Source organism: Coregonus lavaretus (assembly GCF_964263955.1).
Source record: "Coregonus lavaretus genome assembly, chromosome: 24".
Classification (NCBI taxonomy): Eukaryota; Metazoa; Chordata; class Actinopteri; order Salmoniformes; family Salmonidae; genus Coregonus; species Coregonus lavaretus.
This window is the reverse complement of record NC_140011.1, coordinates 42992233-43000616: the sequence shown is the minus strand read 5'-3', so window position 1 is coordinate 43000616 and position 8384 is coordinate 42992233. Positions and strand designations below refer to the sequence as shown.

General features: G+C 39.9%; 1 pseudogene across 1 annotated transcript in view; it reads left to right on the top strand.

Annotated features, from left to right (window-relative positions):
- The window catches only part of LOC311099891 (protein furry homolog), a 49859-nt pseudogene that overhangs the window by 12452 nt on the left and 29023 nt on the right, over positions 1 to 8384 (top strand). The window contains exons 2-7 of the transcript in view: positions 6 to 146; positions 553 to 740; positions 1043 to 1137; positions 6341 to 6776; positions 7073 to 7271; positions 8210 to 8307. The product of the transcript in view is annotated as a protein furry homolog (transcript). The remainder of the gene's footprint in view (positions 1 to 5; positions 147 to 552; positions 741 to 1042; positions 1138 to 6340; positions 6777 to 7072; positions 7272 to 8209; positions 8308 to 8384) is intronic.

Sequence of the window (8384 nt, the reverse complement as noted above, 5' to 3'; positions counted from 1 at the left end):
TGGAGTACTGTTCTCTCCATACTCAGAGCGTTTGGCCCGCTGGGTCCATGAGGACATCACTCCTAAGAACCCCAACTGTAAGAGCTCTGACCAGCTGTCCAACTTCCTCCGACACGTCATCTCTGTCTTCAAGGAGTCCAAGTCAGGTAACACACCAGCAGTTCTTTCCTCTGATACTTTTATTATTAATAACTTAAAACATATTTTTGGTTTAAAAAAATACATTGTCAATATATTTATTGTCTAATGTCTCTAAATGTTGTCTGTCACTAGCAGCACCATTTCCCAAGTAGAATTCAGAGTAATGTGTAAATGCAGTTGGTGAATAAAGCTGATTCTGATTCTGAGACAAGCAGTGTTTTATCACTAAAACCATTTTGTTGTTTAAAAATATATATTTTGAAGCACTTTTGTTGTTCCTGAAGCCACATCACCACTTATGGAGCTGATATGATGTCATACAAAAGACCAGGAAATGCAGTTATAAACATGTTCCTGGAGAATCTGGAGATTCATGACATCATTGTCTAATTCTTTTTTTCTATTGGTCAGATTTCCACCTGGAGCAGCAGTTGAGTGACGTAGCACTGCAGACCGCTCTGTGCAGCTCATCTCGTCACTACGCTGGGCGGAGCTTCCAGATATTCAGAGCTCTCAAACAGCCAATCAACGCTCACGCTGTCTCCGACCTGCTCTCACGATTGGTGGAGGTGGTGGGAGAGCACGGTGACGAGGTGCAGGTACGTGTATCTGTGTGTGTGTGTTCCAGGTCCATGTGATAGCGGTAACAGTAATGTGTGTGTTCCAGGTCCATGTGATAGAGGTAACAGTAATGTGTGTGTTCCAGGTCAATGTGATAGAGGTAACAGAAATGTCTGTGTTCCAGGTCAATGTGATAGAGGTAACAGAAATGTGTGTGTTCCAGGTCCATGTGATAGAGGTAACAGTAATGTGTGTGTTCCAGGTCCATGTGATAGAGGTAACAGTAATGTGTGTGTTCCAGGTCCATGTGATAGAGGTAACAGTAATGTGTGTGTTCCAGGGCTATGTAATGGAGGTTTTGCTGACTCTAGAATCAGTGGTGGTGAACCTGGCTGAGTGTCTGAAGAACAGTGATCTGATGGCTGCTCTTACCAGGTAGGAGTTCCACTTCACCTGTCCACACTTTTATATGTTATGCAGACTTTATGTTCCAGACTTTATGTTCCAGACTATATGTTCCAGACTATATGTTGCAGACTTTATGTTCCAGACTATATGTTATGCAGACTATATGTTGCAGACTATATGTTACAGACTGTATGTTATGCAGACTATATGTTGCAGACTATATGTTACAGACTGTATGTTATGCAGACTATAGGTTGCAGACTTTATGTTGCAGACTTTATGTTGCAGACTTTATGTTCCAGACTGTATGTTATGCAGACTATAGGTTGCAGACTTTATGTTGCAGACTTTATGTTGCAGACTTTATGTTGCAGACTTTATGTTCCAGACTGTATGTTATGCAGACTATAGGTTGCAGACTTTATGTTGCAGACTTTATGTTGCAGACTTTATGTTCCAGACTTTATGTTCCAGACTGTATGTTATGCAGACTATATGTTGCAGACTTTATGTTGCAGACTTTATGTTCCAGACTTTATGTTCCAGACTATATGTTATGCAGACTATATGTTGCAGACTATATGTTACAGACTGTATGTTATGCAGACTATATGTTGCAGACTTTATGTTGCAGACTTTATGTTGCAGACTTTATGTTCCAGACTTTATGTTCCAGACTTTATGTTGCAGACTTTATGTTCCAGACTTTGTTGCAGACTTTATGTTCCAGACTTTATGTTGCAGACTTTATGTTCCAGACTTTATGTTCCAGACTTTATGTTGCAGACTATATGTTGCAGACTTTATGTTCCAGACTTTATGTTCCAGACTTTATGTTGCAGACTTTATGTTCCAGACTTTATGTTGCAGACTTTATGTTCCAGACTTTATGTTGCAGACTTTATGTTGCAGACTATATGTTGCAGACTATATGTTGCAGACTTTATGTTCCAGACTTTATGTTCCAGACTTTATGTTGCAGACTTTATGTTCCAGACTTTATGTTGCAGACTTTATGTTCCAGACTTTATGTTCCAGACTTTGTTGCAGACTTTATGTTCCAGACTTTATGTTCCAGACTTTATGTTCCAGACTTTATGTTGCAGACTTTATGTTGCAGACTTTATGTTGCAGACTTTATGTTGCAGACTTTGTTGCAGACTTTGTTGCAGACTTTGTTGCAGACTTTATGTTGCAGACTTTATGTTGCAGACTTTATGTTCCAGACTTTATGTTCCAGAATTTATGTTGCAGACTTTATGTTGCAGACTTTATGTTCCAGACTTTATGTTGCAGACTTTATGTTGCAGACTTTGTTGCAGACTTTATGTTGCAGACTTTATGTTGCAGACTTTATGTTCCAGACTTTATGTTGCAGACTATATGTTGCAGACTTTATGTTGCAGACTTTATGTTCCAGACTTTATGTTGCAGACTTTATTTTCCAGACTTTGTTGTAGACTTTATGTTGCAGACTATATGTTGCAGACTTTATGTTCCAGACTTTGTTGCAGACTTTATGTTCCAGACTTTATGTTGCAGACTTTATGTTCCAGACTTTATGTTGCAGACTTTATGTTCCAGACTTTATGTTGCAGACTTTATGTTCCAGACTTTATGTTGCAGACTTTATTTTCCAGACTTTGTTGTAGACTTTATGTTGCAGACTATATGTTGCAGACTTTATGTTCCAGACTTTGTTGCAGACTTTATGTTCCAGACTTTATGTTGCAGACTTTATGTTCCAGACTTTATGTTGCAGACTTTATGTTCCAGACTTTATGTTCCAGACTTTATGTTGCAGACTTTATGTTGCAGACTATAGGTTGCAGACTTTATGTTGCAGACTTTATGTTGCAGACTTTGTTGCAGACTTTGTTGCAGACTTTGTTGCAGACTTTATGTTGCAGACTTTGTTGCAGACTTTATGTTCCAGACTTTATGTTGCAGACTTTATGTTGCAGACTTTATGTTGCAGACTTTATGTTCCAGACTTTATGTTCCAGACTTTATGTTGAAGACTTTATGTTGCAGACTTTATGTTCCAGACTTTATGTTGCAGACTTTATGTTCCAGACTTTATGTTGCAGACTTTATGTTCCAAATTATATGTTCCAGACTTTAGGTGCAGACTTTGTTGCAGACTTTGTTGCAGACTATATGTTCCAGACTTTATGTTGCAGACTTTATGTTCCAGACTTTATGTTGCAGAATTTATGTTGCAGATTATATGTTCCAGACTTTAGGTGCAGACTTTATGTTGCAGACTTTAAGTTGCAGATTATATGTTCCAGACTTTAGGTGCAGACTTTGTTGCAGATTTGTTGCAGACTTTATGTTCCAGACTTTATGTTCCAGACTTTATGTTGCAGACTTTATGTTCCAGACTTTATGTTGCAGACTTTATGTTCCAGACTTTATGTTGCAGACTTTATGTTGCAGACTTTATGTTGCAGACTTTATGTTGTGGACTTTATGTTGCAGACTTTGTTGCAGACTTTGTTGCAGACTTTATGTTGCAGACTTTATGTTGCAGACTTTATGTTGCAGACTTTATGTTGCAGACTTTATGTTGCAGACTTCATGTTGTAGAGTTTATGTTGCAGACTTTGTTGCAGACTTTGTTGCAGACTTTATGTTGAAGATTTGTTGTAGACTTTATGTTGCAGACTTTGTTGCAGATTTTGTTGCAGACTTTGTTGCAGACTTTATGTTGCAGATTTGTTGCAGACTTTTGTTGCAGACTTTTGTTGCAGATTTGTTGCAGACTTTATGTTCCAGACTTTATGTTGCAGACTTTATGTTGCAGATTTGTTGCAGATTTTTTTGCATATTTGTTCCAGACTTTATGTTGCAGACTTTATGTTGCAGACTTTGTTGCAGACTTTATGTTCCAGACTTTATGTTGCAGACTTTATGTTGCAAATTATATGTTCCAGACTTTAGGTGCAGACTTTATGTTCCAGACTTAATGTTCCATAATTTATGTTGCAGACTTTATGTTGCAGATTATATGTTCCAGACTTTAGGTGCAGACTTTGTTGCAGATTTGTTGCAGACTTTATGTTCCAGACTTTATGTTCCAGACTTTATGTTGCAGACTTTATGTTCCAGACTTTATGTTGCAGACTTTGTTGCAGACTTTGTTGCAGACTTTGTTGCAGACTTTGTTGAAGATTTGTTGCAGACTTTATGTTGCAGACTTTATGTTGCAGACTTTATGTTGTAGACTTTATGTTGCAGACTTTGTTCCAGACTTTGTTGCAGACTTTGTTGCAGACTTTATGTTGCAGACTTTATGTTGCAGACTTTATGTTGCAGTCTTTTGTTGCAGACTTTTGTTGCAGATTTGTTGCAGACTTTATGTTGCAGACTTTATGTTGCAGATTTGTTGCAGATTTGTTGCAGACTTTGTGTTGTAGACTATATGTTGCAGACTTTATGTCGCAGATTATATGTTGCAGACTTTAAGTTGCAGACTTTATGTTGCAGACTTTGTTGCAGACTTTATGTTGCAGACTTTATGTTCCAGACTTTATGTTGCAGACTATATGTTGCAGACTTTATGTTGCAGATTATATGTTCCAGACTTTAGGTGCAGACTTTGTTGCAGATTTGTTGCAGACTTTATGTTCCAGACTTTATGTTCCAGACTTTATGTTGCAGACTTTATGTTCCAGACTTTATGTTGCAGACTTTATGTTCCAGACTTTATGTTCCAGACTTTATGTTCCAGACTATATGTTGCAGACTTTATGTTCCAGACTTTATGTTGCAGACTTTATGTTCCAGACTTTATGTTGTAGACTTTATGTTGCAGACTTTATGTTGCAGACTTTGTTGTAGACTTTATGTTGCAGACTTTGTTGCAGACTTTGTTGCAGACTTTGTTGCAGACTTTATGTTGCAGACTTTATGTTGCAGACTTTGTTGCTGACTTTATGTTGCAGATTTGTTGCAGACTTTATGTTTCAGACTTTATGTTGCAGACTATATGTTCCAGACTTTATATTGCAGACTATATGTTCCAGACTTTATGTTGCAGACTATATGTTCCAGACTTTATGTTGCAGACTATATGTTCCAGACTTTATGTTGCAGACTTTTGTTGCAGATTTGTTGCAGACTTTATGTTTCAGACTTTATGTTGCAGACTATATGTTCCAGACTTTATATTGCAGACTATATGTTCCAGACTTTATGTTGCAGACTATATGTTCCAGACTTTATGTTGCAGACTATATGTTCCAGACTTTATGTTGCAGACTTTATGTTGCAGACTTTATGTTGCAGATTTGTTGCAGACTTTATGTTGCAGACTTTATGTTGCAGACTTCATGTTGTAGACTTTATGTTGCAGACTTTATGTTGCAGATTTGTTGCAGACTTTATGTTGCAGACTTTATGTTGCAGACTTTTGTTGCAGATTTGTTGCAGAGTTTATGTTCCAGACTTTATGTTGCAGACTTTATGTTGCATATTTGTTGCAGATTTTTTTGCATATTTGTTACAGACTTTATGTTGCAGACTTTATGTTCCAGACTTTATGTTCCAGACTTTATGTTCCAGACTTTGTTGCAGACTTTGTTGCAGACTTTATGTTGCAGATTTGTTGCAGACTTTATGTTGTAGACTATATGTTGCAGACTTTATGTCGCAGATTATATGTTCCAGACTTTATGTTGCAGACTTTATGTTGCAGACTTTATGTTCCAGACTTTATGTTGCAGACTATATGTTCCAGACTTTATGTTGCAGACTTTATGTTGCAGACTTTATGTTGCAGACTTTATGTTCTAGACTTTATGTTCCAGACTTTATGTTGCAGACTTTATGTTCCAGACTTTATGTTGCAGACTTTATGTTCCAGACTTTATGTTGCAGACTTTATGTTGCAGACTTTATGTTGCAGACTTTATGTTCCAGACTTTATGTTCCAGACTTTATGTTCCAGAATTTATGTTGCAGACGTTATGTTGCAGACGTTATGTTCCAGACTTTATGTTCCAGACTTTATGTTGCAGACTTTATGTTGCAGACTTTATGTTACAGACTTCTTGCAAACTTTTACCTTCAACAGATCATCTGAATCAGCATGGGAAAGAGGCTACTTAGACTGTTGGTATAGTTAACATAAGTATGGTAAACTATTCACTCTAACTGGAGGCAGATCCTAGCATTGTTATTTTTAACCCTAACCTCTAACATGTTTAACCCCGCCCCTCTGTAGGACCTCCTCCCCAGACTTCTTGACCAATGAGAAGCTTGAGAAACAGTTTAACAGGAAGAGCACTGGCCAGCTCAACCTGCCGGGGGTCGGGCTTAGCGGCCTCTCAGCCGAACGCAGCCGACACCAGCGGTCCTATTCCGTCCCCAAAAAGTTTGGGGAGAGCGGCAACCAATCACACGACCCACCTCGCAGCGCTACCCTCGACCGCATCCAGGCCTGCACCAATCACGGCCTGGGCCGGCCCGGACGGAGTATACACGCCTCCTCGGCGTCTACCAATCGAATTGATCCTAGCGTGCTGTCTGATCCTGCCCATGTGTCCCATCCTTCGTCCCTATTGGCTACGGTGTTCTGGGTGGCGGTGTCACTCATGGAGTCAGACTTTGAGTTTGAGTATCAGATGTCCCTAAGGCTGGTCCACAAGCTTCTGTCTAAGGTGGGTTGTGTAAACATGGCATAATGCATGATAATTGGTGAATCAAACTGTACATTTGAGTGTCATATTTCACTACACCTGTAAACAAGCTGCTGTCAAAGCTGGAATGGGTTTTGTAATAGAAATGTAATGATAATGCAATGGCTTTATCCACAAGGTACTGCCCAAAGTTGATAATGCATGTAATAAGAATGTCCCCTGTACATACATAGAGAACTCTAAACAAAAACACATTTGTTAATGGATAACAACAACAAAACTACAAACTAAAGTATAACCGGAACTCCATTTCCCAGGTGCCCCTGGACCGGGCAGAGAACCGTGAGCGTTTGGAGAAGCTGCAGGCCCAGCTGAGATGGAGTGGTTTCTCTGGACTACAACAGCTGCTGTTAAAGGGCTTCACCTCCCAGACCACCTCTGACCTCACCCTGCAGCTCTTCTGTCAGCTCACACCTGTCTCACGAGTCCCCGTGGTCGACACATCACAGGCTATAGGTAGGTATTGATTAGTCAGTCTGTCAATCAATCTATCTATCTATCAATTAATATTTCAATCAATCAATCAATCAATAGACCATAATCAAACAATCCCATTCGGTAAAAGATGTAGAGAAATAAACGGGGGATGTACAGCTGGAGGCTAACACTCTGACACATTTGACATTTTACCCTCAGTGACATTTACAAAACATGAGTGAGGAGGAAGGGGGAACAAATTGCATTTGACATAACACACACACTGAATGACCAGCACAGCCCCTCACCCTCCCGGCCGCAGGTATAGAGCTCTCCCATTCAAATTTAAGAGAGCAGCCAGCAGCAGATCCATCAAACTCCTTAACTCTTGACGTTTTTGACTTGTGTTTGTGTATATATGTGTGTATATACCCTGGGATTGCATAGAATGCTTCTAATCCTTTATTCTGTAGCCTACATGTTTTACTGTTCTATGTTGTCGTGTGTCTTGTATGTACCATTCATCGCCACCCAGGAAATAAAAAGTTATTTTGAATTTGAATTGAATTTCTCTGTTTTTCTCTTTCTCTCTCTCCACCACCTGTCTGTCTCTTCATCCCTCGCTCTCTCTCTCTCTCTCTCTCCACCACCTGTCTGTCTCTTCATCCCTCTCTCTCTCTCTCTCTCTCTCTCTCTCTCTCTCTCCCTCTCTCCCTCTCTCTCTCTCTCTCTCTCTCTCTCTCTCTCTCTCTCTCTCTCTCTCTCTCTCTCCCTCTCTCCCTCTCTCTCTCTCTCTCTCTCTCTCCACCTGTCTGTCTCTTCATCCCTCTCTCTCTCTCTCCACCACCTGTCTGTCTCTTCATCCCTCGCCCTCTCTCTCTCTCTCTCTCCACCACCTGTCTGTCTCTTCATCCCTCTCTCTCTCTCTCCACCACCTGTCTGTCTCTTCATCCCTCACCCTCTCTCTCTCTCTCTAGGTTTTCCTCTGAACGTGCTGTGTCTCCTGCCTCACCTGGTGCAGCACTTTGGCCGCCCCACTCAGTTCTGTAAGGAGAGCGCTGAGAGGATTGCACAGGTAAAAGACAGAATACATCCCAAATGGTCTAAATTAATAGTCTTTATTCCTCTAGCAGTTAAAAGGATTGCACAGGT